This window comes from Ascaphus truei, chromosome 1, assembly GCF_040206685.1.
Source record: "Ascaphus truei isolate aAscTru1 chromosome 1, aAscTru1.hap1, whole genome shotgun sequence".
In the NCBI taxonomy this organism is placed as follows: domain Eukaryota; kingdom Metazoa; phylum Chordata; class Amphibia; order Anura; family Ascaphidae; genus Ascaphus; species Ascaphus truei.
This window is the reverse complement of record NC_134483.1, coordinates 166,921,027-166,937,862: the sequence shown is the minus strand read 5'-3', so window position 1 is coordinate 166,937,862 and position 16,836 is coordinate 166,921,027. Positions and strand designations below refer to the sequence as shown.

Genomic DNA, 16,836 nt, shown 5'->3' with positions numbered 1-16,836 from the left:
ACAGGTGGAGGTGCTGCACCGAGAGTATTGTATTATATCACCCCGGGCTCCCCAGGGTGGAGGCTTAGGCCCCTGTGAGCCAACAGGTAAAGGCAGCACCAGTAGCCTCTTTACAGCTTACCCCCAATCTCACTTAGGGAGGGGGGTACAAGGGTCACACTTACAATATATCTGATCTCAGACGCGCTATTAGAGAGGGTTGGGGTTAGTTACAATATATCTGATCTCAGATGTGCTATTAGAGAGGGATGGCGTTCCTTATAATGCATCTGATCTCAGACGTGCTATTAGAGAGAGGTTTGGGGTTTCTCAGAATTTCACAATATAATTATAGGATTCCTTAACCAAAAAAAAGTTTTTAAAAAAACACTGTTCTAATTACTTAATATTATCCTTTTCTCACTTGCCCCTCTAAGAGTCATGGGAGGTCAATTAATACTTTACTATTTTGAAAGCAGCAATGTTTTATTTTAAATGTTACCCTTATCTGCACCAAGAGGTCCCCCACAGTTAAACTGTGGTAGTCTGAAGCTCCTTCTCCTTCTCCGTTCCTAAGAAAATAGCATTTGAAAGTGTCAGTGAAGTCTGAAAAATATAATAACAGATGGCCGCGGGTCACTTAATCTCCCATCGATATTACGCCTTCCCATTAGCTATCATGGTGAGGCTGACACCAGCAGCCATATTATTTATGATTGTAATTTAGATGCTATTTTCTTGGGAACCCGGGGGCTCCCCAGAGCCAGCGCTCAGACTACCACAGGTCATCTCCAGATGACCCCTTGGTTGAGAAAAGTTTTGAAACCAAATAAGAGTGAATAACCAAAGGTAATCTGTCAATATGTTATTTCCCCACAGTTTTCAGGTATGTGAGTAGCAAAACGTCAACCAGAACATCTGAAAACAAGAGGAAACATGAACCACACGGGGAATAGACAACACAGTCGTGTGTTGGTGTCTAAAGTTGAAAAGACAATCATTGTATAAAGCAATAACAGTCACAAGAGAACACTGCCAGCGTGCAAGGCAGGATTTCAGAAATGCTGAAACCAAAATGCAGGTCAGCTAAGGTGAATATCTGCACAGCAAACTTTCCTATGAGATACTTTCCTGTGTTTCTGTTTTGAGTTATTACATTGCTGCCAGGAATGGCCAAAATGAAATATTACTGGGTTTTATTAGATGTGAAATGTATTCATAAAGTAACTTCATGCCAACTCAAACTGAGCAGTTTAAGTAAGAGTATTCAGTATGAGGCTTGTGTATAGCCTTCTTGTTATTAGTACTACAACTTCACAGAGAATAGTATGTCTGGTTTAATGTCATATGGAAATGAAGGGGGCTGAAGAACAATGGGGGGCATTTTCTAACCTTTACCTGCTGCACAAAATATCGCCGCATTTATCAATTAATAAATCTTAGTGACATCAGTAGAATTGTTTTCTTTGGTAATGTCGCTGCTGTTCTATGCATCAGTTTTGCCGCTGGGAGTCCCTGATTAGAGGCTCCCACTGTGTGCTTGGTAAAGGATTGATGGTCATCTCAGATTCCTTCGGATGTGTTTTCTGAACTCGCACGACCTTTATGGGGGAAAAATATTATGTTGTTGAACTTTGATCCCTTCTTTTTGTTCTGACGTCGTCTTCTGAGCACAACCAAGGCCAATGTTAAGGAGTTCCATTGACACTTCGCAGAGGCTCCTATTGAATATGTGCATGTTGATTTTCTCTTCCCCTAGCTCAGGAAGGTTTAAGCTCAATTCAAATGGATGGAACTCAAATCTTCCCAAGCAAGGAGGGGTGTGGCTCCATTACATAAGAGCCAGAAAGGATCATATATATCTCCTAAGGCCACACAAAAAAGTTGTGGGTTTTTAGGGGGTGGGAGGATTGACCTTTATTTCATATGTCAACCTTTTTGTGGGAAACATCACTTTACTCCTTAAGTAATCTGTCACATAGTTTCAATATTGTCACCCTTCTAAATACATAATTTGCCTGTATGGCTTTTTAAACAAACCACACTTTACTGTAAGGGGCCAATTCTATATTGTCCGGAGCGCCATTCTGGCTGAAAACTCCAATGACACACAATATAGAATTACCCCCTAAGCAGTTTAGGGTTATTTAGCTCAAACGCATTCCCTAAATAGAAATCTATATACTGTAGTATGTGCTATAAATGCATTGACCTATGATTATCTAGGGACATTATCAGATCCTCAAATGTCCCAGAGTAAAGTAATTAAGTAAATGTAAGTTAATTAATTGAATCTATGTAAAAGATAGTGTCAAGCAACGCAATACAGCTGGGATCTCACAGCAACATAATTCCTGGCCCAACAGTGTCATAAAAAGAAAAACATTTCGATCACACCGATTTTGCAGGTGACCTGTAAAGCTAACAGTGTTAAACTGCAGGCAACTAACAACTGTGGTCTGTGGCCCTCCCAATTCCCAAAGGGAAGCGTACCTTTAGAGGTCAAATGCAATTTTTAATACACTTTTATCAAAAAAATAGCTATATAACTGTTGGGATACAATAAACTAGCTCATGTGCATAGTAAAGAAACAACACCATAAATCAGGATTCATTTTTAAAAAGGCTGACTGGGGCTCACGTTGGCTTTTTAACTAGCTATTTAGGAGATGATCACTTCTCTATAAAGATGATAAATAACACTAATGCATATTTGTTACAAGTGATCAACTTGAACATCCTACAATAAGTTTATATGTGTGATCTATGATAGTATCCATCAATGACAGAGTGTAATAACTGTAGTGAATGAAAAGCTGAGCGACAACGTAAATATGGTTCATGGGCATGCATTATTTAATAGCTTTAAATGGGACCAAAATGACCCTATTCAAAACTGGTAGACACAGCCACAAATGTGGAACCATTATAGTTTTATAGGGGAGCTCATAAATGTACCACTTAGTAGCTGTTAGATCTGATACAGTTGGACAGATGCTTTACTCTTAAGGCTCTCTTTATTAAACTATACTCTTGCAGTACAAAACCAGAATCAAGAACTCACACTGTCATGTTAAAGAATTCTGAGTAATTATAAAGGAACTCATAAAAGTAGAACACCTGGCAACAAAGGCACAATTCGCAGAAAGCGATCCTGTTACAGAGCTCACACAATAACTAGAACTTTGTCCTGTCACTATATACTTTTGTTATGCATACATAACGAGAAAAACAAGATTATTACTGACATGATATCCTCAGAGAACTCAAATTTTGATGTCACATACGGCATGTGACCTACATACGGGACAAGGGTTAATACACAGCTCTCTAGCTGGCTCACTGGCCCTCAAATGAACAAGATCTCCCCTCAATCCGTCCCAATATACCATTTGTCACAAATAGCATACTTGTGAGCACTTAACTTTCATATGCAACCATTGTTAATACACACGGCTACTCTAGCTAAGTCACCTTTCTCCTGCCCAAGGTACTTTCAATGTGGTCTACTATTGAACATCTGTATGAGGTTGCAGGCAGCTTACTGCTGGCCTGAGTACCTATGCTTTTCTTACAAAATATCCTACAGGGGCTTGCTACATATACGAATGTAAAGGGAAAGGCAGAGCACTACCTGATTGCAGGCTTGAAATGATCAGAGAGAAGCGTTCCCATAGATAAAAAAATTTGAAAATGTAATGGATCATAAGGACATACATGGGCAAAAAGCCCACACCTACGCGTTCCACGTCTAAGCGCCTTATCAACGTTCCAGACTTTAGCTGGGTTTGATGTATTCTGGAGGAGATTGTTAGCGGAATATTGTGCTTTTGCATGTCTTGTTTGCCTTATGCACATATTCCGCAGACATCTGTAGTGATTAAGATCCTTGGTAGTGCCAATTACTTTGTAGCTTTTCCACAAGGCATTTTAGCTTTAGTGTAGTCTTTCTGCGGTTTTCTTGCCATTCTCAATTATAGCCTTGACTCATTGGATGCAATTGGTAGTATAGTTTTTAGATTGGCTGCCAGTTAAACGTTTTTGTTTTTGGGAGGCAATGCCAATCAGAAGCACAAAGAAAGGCTGCTTCAAGAGCAGAACTCCCCCTATTTTGGAAGCAACCCCCGCCCCCCCCCCCCCCCCCCCCCCCCCACCAAAGGATTTTATAGTGCAGTGCATTACCCGCGGTTGGAGACGCCTCCATAAGGGTAAAGACTAATGTAGGCTGACTACGGTTCGTTAGGTAAACTGTTGGGAGCAATGAATATGCTGGTGTTAGTGGATTCTTATTTGATCTATCAGTAGGGTCTGCCGTTGTCCTGTTTCCAATTTGTTGGCATCCTTAAAAGATGAAACGGAGAGATAAAACGCCAACAAACAATTCCTACTTTAAAAAAAAAAAAAAAAACATTGAGAAAGGATATAGTGTGTGTATATATATATATATATATATATATATATATATATATATATATATATATACACATACATATATACATACGGCTATAATAGCAGCAAAGTCTACAGTTGTGTGAAAAAGAAAGTACACTTGTTGAATTCAATAGTTTTACGTACTGTATCAAGACATAATAACAATCATCGGTTCCTTAGCAGGTCTTAAAATGAGGTAAATACAACCTCAGATGAACAACAACACATGACATATTACACCGTGTCATGATTTATGAGAAGCTATGTGTGAAAAACTAAGTATAGCTTATGATTCAATAGCTTGTAGAACCACCTTTAGCAGCAATAACTTGAAGTAATCGTTTTCTGTTTGACTTTATCAGTCTCTCACATTGCTGTGAAGGAATTTTGGCCCACTCTTCTTTACAACTTTTCTTCAGTTCAGTGTGGTTTAAGGGCATTTGTTTATGCACAGCTCTCTTAAGGTCCCACCACAGCATTTCAATCGGGTTGAGGTCTGGACTTTGACTGGGCCATTGCAACACCTTGATTCTTTTCTTTTTCAGCCATTCTGTTGTAGATTTGCTGGTGTGCTTGGGATCATTGTCCTGTTGCATGACCCAATTTCGGCCAAGTTTTAGCTGTTGGACAGATGGCCTCACATTTGACTCTAGAATACTTTGGTATACAGAGGAGTTCATGGTCGACTCAATGACTGCAAGGTTCTCAGGTCCTGTGGCTGCAAAACAAGCCCAAATCACCACCCCTCCACCACCGTGCTTGACAGTTGGTATAAGGTGTTTGTGCTGATATGCTGTGTTTGGTTTTTGCCAAAAATGGCGCTGTGCATTATGGCCAAACATCTCCACTTTGGTCTCGTCTGTCCAAAGGACATTGTTCCAGAAGTCTTGTGGTTTGTTCAGGTGCAACTTTGCAAACCTAAGCCGTGCTGCCATGTTCTTTTTAGAGAGAAGAGGCTTTCTCCTAGCAACCCTTCCAAACAAACCATACTTGTTCAGTCTTTTTCTAATTGTACTTACATGAATTTTAACATGTAACATGCTAACTGAGGCCTGTCAAGTCTGAGATGTAACTCTTGGTTTTTTTTGCAATTTCTCTGAGCATTGCATGGTCTGACCTTGGGGTGAATTTGCTGGAATGTTGTCATGGGAGAGGGGGTTTGGCCCGGTATTAAAGGGTTTACACCCCATTTAGCCACCCCCTGCTCTCACCTGGGAGGCAAGGGGTTAACTGGAATGATGTCCAGTACTGTAGTTATGCCCCTGCTTCAGCACCAACTGTGTATCCCCCTGTGAATATGTTTGGTTCCCATTCCAGTGTCTGCACCAACACATACATTGGGATCTATGCGAAAGGGAAAGGGTTAATGTTAATTCTGTGTTTATGGCCCTTTGTCACTTTTCCCGCCTTTGCAGGCTCCATTTTGCAGTTTCTCTATAGGCCGCCATTGGGGCTCAATACAATCCTATGGAGATTCCGGCGATTTGGGCCCGTTTCTGTAGAAGACCTGCAGGTGGCGCTCGAGAGGAGCGCCGGTTCTCCATTGAAAGTCAATGGAGCCATGCATTTCAATGGGGATTCCTGGAAGTCGACCTCCGGAGACGAGCTGGCAGCCAGCCAGACCGCAAAACCGCAAGAGCGGAGACATTGTCACAAAAGAGCTTTGATCGCGCCATTGGCATGGGAACTAGGGCCTCGGTCAAGTTCACGGCCAATTGGCGTGGGAACTTCTGTTCTAGGGCACCTAGAAATAAAATTCCTTTTGCCCCTAGATGTTAGGAACCCCCTCACTTGACCCCAACAGGGTCCGACCAGTAATGGCGACGAGAAAGGGTCGCGCCGGCCAGGAGGGTCCTACCATTGACCATAATGGCAGAGAAAACCGCGTGGCTTTCAAACGGCTAAGTCCAAATGTGTATAAAGTGTAAACCTACAGTTAGGTCCGGAAATAATTGGACATTGATACAAGTTTTGTTTTTTCGGATGAGTACCAAAATAAATTCAAGTTACAGTTAAATAATGAATATGGGCTTTTAAGTGTAGTCTATCAGCTTTAATTTGAGGGTATTCACATCCAAATTGGAGGAAGGGTTTAGGAATTACCTCTCTTTAATATGTAGCCCCCTCTTTTTCAGGGGATCAAAAGTAATTGGACAATTGACTCAAAAGCTGTTTCATGGACAGATGTGGGCTATTCCTTCGTTATTTCATCATCAATTAAGCAGGTAAAAGGTCTGGAGTTGATTCCAGGTGTGGCATTCGCATTTGGAAGCTGTTGCTGTGAACCCACAACATGCGGTTAAAGGAGTTCTCAATGCAAGTAAAACAGGGCATCCTTAGGCTGCAAAAGAAAAACCATCAGAGAGATAGCAGGAAAATTAGGATTGGCCAAATCAACAGTTTGGTACATTCTGAGAAAAAAAGAATGCACTGGTGAGCTCTGCAACACAAAAAGGCCTGGACGTCCACGGAAGACAAAAGTGGTGGATGATCGTAGGATCCTTTCCATGGTAAAGAAAAACCCCTTCACAACACCGAGCCAAGAGAAGAACACTCTCCAGGAGGTAGGCATATCATTATCCATAAAGAGAAGACATCACGAGGGCAAATACAGAGGGTTCACCACAAGGTGCAAACCATTCATAAGCCTCAAGAATAGAAAGGCCAGATTAGACTTTGCCAAACAATATCGAAAAAAACCAGCCCAGTTCTGGAACAGCATTCTTTGGACAGATTAAACTAAGATTAACCTGTACCAGAATGATGGGAAGAAAAAAGTATGGAGAAGGCTTGGAACGGCTCATGATCCGAAGCATACCACATCATCTGTAAAACATGGTGGAGGCAGTATGATGGCTTGGGCATGCATGGCTTACATGGCACTGGGTCACTAGTGTTTATTGATGATGTGACAGGAGACGGAAGCAGCCAGATGAATTCTGAAGTGTATAGGGCTATATTGCCTTCTCAGATTCAGCCAAATTAAACGAAGTTGATTGGACGGCGCTTCACTTTACAGATGGACAATGACCCAAAACATTCTGCGAAAGCATCCCAGGAGTTTTTTTAACGCAAAGAAATTGAATATTCTGCAATGGCCGGGTCAAATCACCTGATCTCAACCCGATCGAGCATGCATTTCACTTGCTGAAGACAAAACTTAAGGCAGAAAGACCCACAAACAAACAACAACTGAAGACAGCTGCAGTAAAGGCCTGGCAAAGCATCACAAAGGAGGAAACCCAGCGATTGGTGATGTCCATGCGTTCCAGACTTCAAGCAGTCATTGCCTGTAAAGGATTCTCGACAATGTATTAAAAATTAACATTTTATTTATGATTGTGTTAATTTGTCCAATTACATTTGAGCCCCTGATATAAGGGGACTGTGTATGAAAATGGTTGCAATTCCTAAAAGTTTCATACCATATTTTTGTTTAACCCCTTGAATTAAAGCTCAAAGTCTGCACTTCTATTGCATCTTGGTTGTTTCATTTCAAATCCATTGTGGTGGCGTACAGAGCGAAAATTATGAAAATTGTGTCAGTGTCCAATTATTTCTGGACCTAACTGTATATCTCCGGTTCTGTGAGTACCAGAGGGCTGGAATTTGGGTCTCATGTAGTCACTGCTCAGGCATGACTGCATGGCCATTTTCAGCCCTCTCCGATCAACCAGACGGAGAATGGGCAAATGTGAAAATTGTGATTTCCCCATTGACTTCAATGGCAGAGTTGCTCCATTGAAAGCCTATAGCGGTGAAGCCCATTGATTTCAATGGAAGAGTGAAATGCAGTGATTTCTTTTAGCATATAGTGGAGAATCCTGCATTAAAGTTAATAGGGGATTTTAATTTGTTTTTTGTATCTCCGGTTCTGGGGGTCGTGGAAGGCTGATATTTGGCCACTATGGCAAAGGTCCTCCGGCATGAGGACCTGGTAAATGTCAGCCCGCTCAGACCCACAGAACGGATTATTTTAATATGTGTAGATATTAAAGAATATACTGTTTTGCAAGGCTGGTATAAAAGCCCGGGAAAGTTACTGGCTCTGCTTTATGTTAATGTTCAGGAGGGCGACCCTTTGTCTACAACAGCCCCCCTAATGAAAGATTTGACCACTCTGATTGTGTACAAAAGGGCGGAGAAACGCAGAGCCTGAGTGGTCTGTAAGTGCCATAATTCACACTTACAGGCAAAAGGGTTTCCTGACCAGATACAAGTCTGGTAGACTTTTAGGCACCCAGTGTTAGGGTATGGGGCTGAAATTCCATAGAAACGAGTGTAAGCACTAAACCCATTGTCTTTTCGTGATGTCTTCATTTGAACCTGTATTGCTGAATGAATTGCCAATCCTGAACCTGATTGCTTCATTGTCCAACCCCTAAGTGTTATTTCTTGTCTGTTATTTGTATCATCTTGTGTGTTCTCCTTCTTTAAGGAATAAACTATATTTATTATATCTAAGTCGTGTTCAATTCAACCCAGATATTTGGTGTATATTATAACCTATCACTAGCTATCGTGACAGATGTCCACTCCTGGGAAGATTGGCAACTGTCTTGAATGTTTTCCACTTTTGAATAATCTTTCTCACTGTAGAATAATGGACTTTAAATTGTTTGGAAAAGGCCTTATGATCCTTCCCAGATTGATGGGCAGCAACAATTGCTTCTCTAACATCTTTGCTGATGTCTTTCCTCCTTGGCATTGTGTTAACAAACACCTGATTGCTCCACACCAGCAAACTGCTAAAACTTCGGCTTTTATAGAGGTGGTCACACTTGCTGATGATCAATTAATCAAGGGCATTTGATTAGCAGCACCTGTCTGCTACTTAACATCTTAATTCATATGGAAGCAGTAAGGGTGTACTTAGTTTTTCACACATAGCTTCTCCATTTTGGATTTATTTTTGTTAAATAAATCATCACACGGTGTAATATGTCATGTGTTGTTCATCTGTGGTTGTATTTAACTAATTTTTAGACCTGCTAAGGAACAGATGATTGTTATTATGTCCTGATATGTAAAACCATAGAATTCAAACAGGGTGTACTTTCTTTTTCACACAACTGTGTTTAAATGTCTTGTGTTTGAATACCTGCAGATGATGATTACTTATTAAGTAATGAGTCTTGAAAGTCCCTTAATCCCGTTGCCGGAGAAAGACGAAAGGGGGTTTCAAAGTCCCTCAATGATACAATGCGAAGAAGAAAGATGTCTTCTTCATGGATCGAAAACAGGAGAAAAAAAAAAAAAAGAACACAAGATGCTTGGATAGGGCAGGTGCTGATTTAAAATGTTTCAGCACACATTCATGCCACTTCAGAGCAGCGACAGAGGCAGTACAGAGATAGGTACGAATAGTGATGCGATCAAACATTTAGGTTGCTGGCGTTCTGATATAAGTTGTATGTCCATCCTATGTAGGGTGGCGGTGTGTTCAGAATTTATATTAAATGGATCTTTTTTTAGTTCCTAGGATTAGGCAGATCTGAATCACGGGTGATTGACACGGAAGACCAGGACTTTTAACACCTATTTATATTTGTACCGGGATCATGCACTAGGTAAAACAAGGTAATAGAAACAAAATGTAGTTTATTTCAGTAAACCAGCGTACATCAAGACGATGTACACAATATACAGAGAAAGGCACACTTACTTGGGGACTGGGGGAGAAATCTAGGTTCTGCTATGTGCAGGGCATCTGCTTCAGTAGGCTTACCCTGACCGGGATATCCACCCGGCACTATTGGTCCTCTTTTCGGCTTGAAATCTAAGCCAAAACCGATACGTTCTATTTGTAGAACTTGGCGGCAAAAGATGGGACTTAGTCACTGCGAGGCAGACTTTCCAAGCTTCATCGACACAAGTCACTGGATGGTTTGGTTCTCTGCCTTGGCCTCTCCTTACATACACCCCGCTAAGCTATCCTTAGCATGGAGGTAGGCGTAGCGACCAGTCAGAGCAGCGTGGTAACCCTATCCCACTAGCCAATAGAAACAGGGGCTCATCTCTTGGCTGATGTCAGAGGAGTAGGCGTGTCAAGTCAGCTCGAAAAGCCGGGTGAGCGGGAAATATGAATTAGTCGATGGGAGAAGCACCTATGAGATGTATCTCCCCCAGGTAACTCATTGCCAACGGCTGGGCAAGCTCTGCCAAGTCTAGGAGACTCAAAAGGTGTCCCACAGGATGCCCTTTCATCTCCGGACCTGGACAATCACCCTTCCTTGCCCACCATACGGTTTACTCACCTCTGGACATCCTCTCCTCTTTGAACTATGGACTCTATGCAGACAGGTTGGCACCTTAAGCAGATGCCCGGGCTGACAGCATAGAGACTTAGAAGCAATGTATAAAACACAATAAAACATATTTTAAATACATGGGGGACCTTGGGGAGACTCATAGCTCTAAGAGAAATAGGACTGAGATATCTGGGCTTGAAAACCAGGAGTCTGGGGATACTGGGCAGCCCCGGTGTAATTCACCCCGCTTAGGCAAATCATGCCTGCTCGCCATGGAGAATTAGGGGATTACTGGTAGCTCCGACCCCATAACTCCTGCAAACAAAATAATTGAATTTTTACCCAAATATCCCAACTAAAACTTACACACAGAAAGTTTCATGAGTCTGGGGTAAAAGGAACATGGATAGTGGCAAAGCAGGGGTCACTTTAACTTTTCATGCAATGATACCTGGCTCCGGGCTTATAGTGCTAGGTAGCTGCCAGGGACCCATAGGGCCCAAGGGTAACCAGATGGGCTTAGCCTTTATTGTATAGCCTGGTTACGCTTGCCCGTCACAGTGATTCACTAGTCTTCTGTGCTGGTCGCTGTGTACAGAACTGACCATACGGCTGTCGACATGAATTTCAACCAGACCAGACCTGCATAACGTCGATGGGCAGGAAAGGTTTACGCTGGATTCAGGCGTCACCGGAATTCTTAAGGCAACAGTGGTTATGTTGCCCTCCAGATGTATTGGTAATACATTGTTGGGGGCCAACAACCTGGGTTAAAAGCACTCAGTTCAGCTAGTTTGGGAAATGAAAAGGGATGTGGCGAACATTTTGTTGGCGTTTCCCAATGTTTATTTAAAGCAGCAATCCATGCTGCCGGGTTCCCCCCCCCCCCCTTTAATATGTGCATCAATACAATCCACACAATGATAAGTAATTAGCTAAGTTGCAGATCGATTCGTTCTCCTGTGATCGATCAGCGAAGATTCGTCTTGGGGGTTCACTAAATGGTTGTCAGTGCAGCAGAAGAGGACCAAAGATGCAAAGTTCTGTTGGGAAGATCATGTAACCTGGCAGCCACTATATACCATTGGTGCACTGCTAGAGAGAGGGCAGGGCTCAAAAAGGGGCTTGCCAGAGTCTGTTTCAGAAGAGGAAGGTGGTATGACTTTGTAAATGTTTGCTATAGAAACAAAAAAATGCTTGTTACATAACAATGCATTAAAAATGTCATTCAAAGTGGGTTAAAAATGCTACAAGTACAGAGCTGATTCAGAGTACAGAGCCTATAGCCATCTCCACAATTGCAGGCTTCAGTCTTACAAATATATACAGTATATGTAATTTCCTGATTTACACCCACCCACCATGTTTTTAGTCAGAGGCAGAAAAAAATTAAGTTTATTAGCTCAAGGGTGTAAGCAGTCTGTCTGCAAAGGCAGGAAGAACCCACGACTAGATGTGGGCAGTATGTCAATCAATTAACACTGCAGCAGAACAAGAAAGCAAACCTTTGTTTTCGATTAGTAAACTACCACCAGTATTCCAAAAACACAAGGCCTAAGGCCGAGTCCATAGAAGGACAGGCCGTGCTGAGCCGTGCGGACGCTCAGCGCTGAGCACCTGCATCCTCAATGAGGATGCCTTGAGAGGGGGCTCACGCGAGCGTCCGCAGGCGTGCGGAGGCTTTGGAGTTTTCAGCCGAGCGCCAAGCTGTTTTTCAGCGCGCTGTCGGCTGAAAACATCCAATCAGCCTGAAGCAGCGTCAACGTCACGGCGCCGTGACGTCGGAGCCGTGCCGTTGATGTCAGTGCGTCACGGGCGATTGGCCCAGCGACGTCACTGCCCCGCCTCCAACCACCTCCCCCCAGCTCCCTTGCGCACGCTGGCTCGCCTGCAAGTCCGTGGAATCGCGCTGACTTAAGCAGGCGAGCCTCAGCGTTAGCGCGCCTCTGCTCTCCTCACCCCTCTATGGCCCGGGCCTAAGGATGAAGAGCATAACAATTATGAACATGAGAAGCATTATTGCAAACACTGTCCTTATCTGAGTCAGAAATGTTCATGATTTTAAACAATGGAAGATGACCATGGAATTCTGCTCAGAAGAATCCACTCTGCCAAATTTTTGAGGGAAAAAAGTAAGTATCTCCCACACAACACACTTAAATATTCCATTGCATAAAGGGAACATGTCACAGAAGCTCCACCCTACTACTGTATGAATAATGTGTTTTCACTTCTCTCCAGAGAAAATGAGTTACCACCTCAAGAGGGATGTTACGTAATGCCACACATTGGATAATTGTACAAAACAATTGGCTTGCATTACATAGTAGAGAGATATCAGACCTGTCAATTGTATTGCTGAAAGTTTCACTGATTTGAAATAGTCTCACTGATTTTTCAACATCAGTTGTCTTACAGATAAAAGACAAAAAACTTTCTAGATCCATTTTTGGTCTAGATAGAACATCCACATCAAAGTACTTGCTGGTTGATATATATATATATATATATATGATGTACTGAAGCAGAAGGTGTTTGAGGGGAGGCACATAGGACCCAGCACCTTCCAGGGTGTGTTCCCTTCCCTCTCACCTGAGCCAAAATTAATCAGGGACCATGAAAAAGGCAACACGGACACTTTCCTGTGCTGCTGCTGTGCTGATCTGAACGCACATACTGTACACACTGTGAGAGACTGCAAGTGGAAAGCTGCAGGTACAGAGTGTAAAGTGGGGAAAGAGTGTAGTTCTCCCACGGTTAGTTGGGGACTAAGCTGTATTAGTCCGAACTCCTGAATGGAGTTACGTCTTTTGTTTCTGTTTTGTGTTATGATTTAATCCTGTTCCTGATTTGTACCTTGTAAATAAACCCTCCTGTGCACAAATGCTAAGTTTTCCTGCCTTTGATCTGGACATAAGATCCTACTCTGTGACTGAGGTGTCCCAATATATATCAGGAGCGGGGGCCATCTTAGAGCAGGCTCCGTAGAGGAGACCTAGGGACTACAAGTCCCAGCAGCCTCAGGGGCTGCAACACCACCTGAGCAGCACAGCCAATAGGGCTGCAGCATTGATGGAGAAGCAGTAGGGTGCCCAGACGTCCCGGTTTTGCTGGAACAGTCCAGGTTTTTTCAGTCCTGTCCCGGTTGCCGGTCCGTCCCGGAAATGTCCCGGATTTTCTCCCTGACCTTGTTTTTTGTGTGTCTGCGGTGGTGCGCTAGTTGGCGGCGATAGCAGCGAGGAGGATGCGGCAGCCCGGCCAGTGAGTATTTTCAGATGCCAGGGGGTTGGGCTCCTTAGTTAACATGCCGGGCATGCAGGGGATTGGTGGAGGATGCCAGGAGCAGGGCTTTAGAATGCCGGGCATCAGGGGATTGGACAAAGGTAGGAGGATGCCGGGGGCGGGGCTTTGGTTCTCCCCAGCTTTCTGGCCCTCCCTCCCCTGGCACTCTGGCCCTCCCTCCGGCACCCTGGCTCTCCCTCCGGCACCCAGGCTCTCCCTCCCTCCGGCACCTGGTCCCCGGCTCGCTCTCCCCCCGGCACCCTGGCTCGCTCTACCCCCCCCCCCCACCCCCCCCCCAGAGTCCGCTCACAGCCGCTCGCGGCACTTCCTGTGCCTGCTGCTAGTGAGCGCGTGCCACAGTCTGCCGCCTCCGCCGAACCCGCCGCCGCCTGAGGTAGGCATATGAGGGTAGAGAGGTGGAGATGGGAGATGCACGGGGGGGGGAGAAATGGGAGATGCATGGGGAGAGATGGGAGATGCAGGGGGGAGATGAAGGGGGGGAGAGAAAGGAGATGCAGGGGAGGGAGAGATGGGAGATGCAGGGGGGGAGATGCAGGGGAGGGAGAGATGCAGGGGGGGAGATGCAGGGGGGAGAGATGAGAGATGCAGGGGGGAGAGATGGGAGATGCAGGGGGGTAGAGATGTGGGGGGTGGGTTTATGAGGATGATTTTACCTGTGCTGCCCAATTTTTTAAAATATGTATGGGAGGTTCTTTTTAAAATGTATTGGGGCGGCGGGGGTCTTTTTAATATATATTGGCAGGGGCGGGTATTTTTATTATGTATTGCGGGGTGGGGTTTTTAGTATGTATTTTGTGGGGGGACTGAGTGAGTGGGGTAATTGACGGAAGGTAGGGGCGAGTGAGAGGAGAGAGGGGGAATGAGTGAGGAAAAGAGGGAGTAAGACACAGGAGAGATAAATACATGCGAGGCGGGAGGGGAGGAGAGCGAGTGAGACGGAGGGGAGAGAGAAATTCATGGGTAGAGGGTGGGAAATAGAGCTGGCTCATGAGGTGTGAAATTAACCTAAGGCCGCGTTTATAGTGCCGGCGACGCTGACATCATGCTGCGGCCGCTGGAAAAATCTAATTGAAGTGACTTCCAGCGATTGCAACCAAGCCGTCGCGCCGTCCTGTCGCTCCTACTATAAGGGCACACGACAGGGTCAATACATTTGTTTTGACGCGACGTCGCCAGCACTATTAGCGCGGCCTAATATGTGTCAGCCAGATAGGGGTTCCCTGAGATTTTTCTAAATACTTCATGGGTTCCTCCAAACAAAAAAGGTTGGGAATCACTGGTCTCGTCTATCTTCTTAATCCACCTCCTAGCAGAGCTAAGTACTGTAAGTAGCAACATATATTTATAATACACAACCCTATTTCCCCTATTTATTTTGCAAATTGTAATATTATATACACAAGCCACAAGGTCAGGTCAGGAATGAGGAATGTCAAATTTTTTAAATGTCTTAATTTTAATTAAAGCCTTCATTTTTTATTTTATTTTAATGTCTTCATTATTTATGTAATTTTAATTAATGTATTAATTTTTTATTAAGTACAGTAGCGATTAGAAAGTACATTTCAGATTTCAGGCTGCAAAGTGGTTTGTTTTATTTATTTCTGATAGAGGATTTCACTATCCTCTATACACACAAACACACACTGCAGCCCCCACCTCTATACACACAAACACACACTGCAGGGCCCATCTCTGTATACAGAAACACACACTCCAGCCCCCACCTCTATACACACAAACACACACTGCGGCCTCCACCTCTATACACACAAACACATACTGCACCCCTACCTCTACACACACAAACACACACTGCAGCCCCCACCTCTATACATACAAACACACACTGCAGCCCCCACCTCTATACACACAAACACACACTGCAGGGTCCACCTCTATATACACAAACACACATTGCAGAGCCCACCTCTATACAGACAAACACACACTGCAGCCCCCACCTCTATACACACAAACACAAACTGCAGCCCCTACCTCTATACACACAAACACACACTGCAGGGCCCATCTCTGTATACAGAAACACACACTGCAGCCAGGGTTGCCACCATCTATTGAAGGCTAATCCGGAGATAATTTTTTTTTTTAAAGATCTTTTTATTATATATTTATATATTTATACAGCCTTTGGCTGTATCCTTCCCTCCAAATTCTGTCAACATGGCTGCGCGACATCACATAATGCCCATTGCCATAACAACGAGCTGCTCCGTGGCGTCACGCGGCATCAAGTTGACAAGACAACGGGATGCATTATGGTGATGAGGCATCACGTGATGCCACATTGTCATGTCACCTCCTGACGTTAGAGTGTCTCGTTGTCATGGCAACGGGGGACGTGACGTGATGTACATTGTTTTATAATTTTTTTAAGTGTCCCGGTTTTTCATTTTGAAAATCTGGTCACTCTAAGAAGCAGGGTTGATACATTTGGCGCGCTGAGGACCACACCACTGGGAACAGGGGCAGCAAGGGGTAAGGTAGTGTCTGGTGCAGGTGGCTCCCAGACTAGGCCAGAGATCTCCATAGCCCCAGCTAGGCCCTGACTCACCTCAGCTTGTGGCTGCTGCAGGGAAGGCCCCAGATAGGGATGCTCCCCTCCGCAATTAGTGAGTTAGCGCACCAGTGACAGACACACACGTGTACCTCTCCTGGACCAGACCACAGGCACTTAACCAGAGACATTTTATAGGGACCCACTCCAGCAGGAGCCCCCTCAGAGGCGGACGCCTGCGCAAGAGGATTGGAGAGACTGCGTCATGGGCTCAGTGTGCGGCCAAACGAATCACCATCTTCTGCTTGTCCTGGTCTGACCGGAGACCAGGAAAGGTACCCAACGTGCACCAAC

At 44.2% G+C, this 16,836-nt stretch overlaps 1 long non-coding RNA gene across 1 annotated transcript in view; it reads right to left on the bottom strand.

The window, feature by feature from the left end:
• Positions 1-16,836, bottom strand: part of LOC142493615 (uncharacterized) — a 30,762-nt gene that overhangs the window by 7,020 nt on the left and 6,906 nt on the right. The window contains exon 2 of the long non-coding RNA XR_012801163.1: positions 482-551. This is a non-coding gene — a long non-coding RNA (uncharacterized LOC142493615). The remainder of the gene's footprint in view (positions 1-481; positions 552-16,836) is intronic.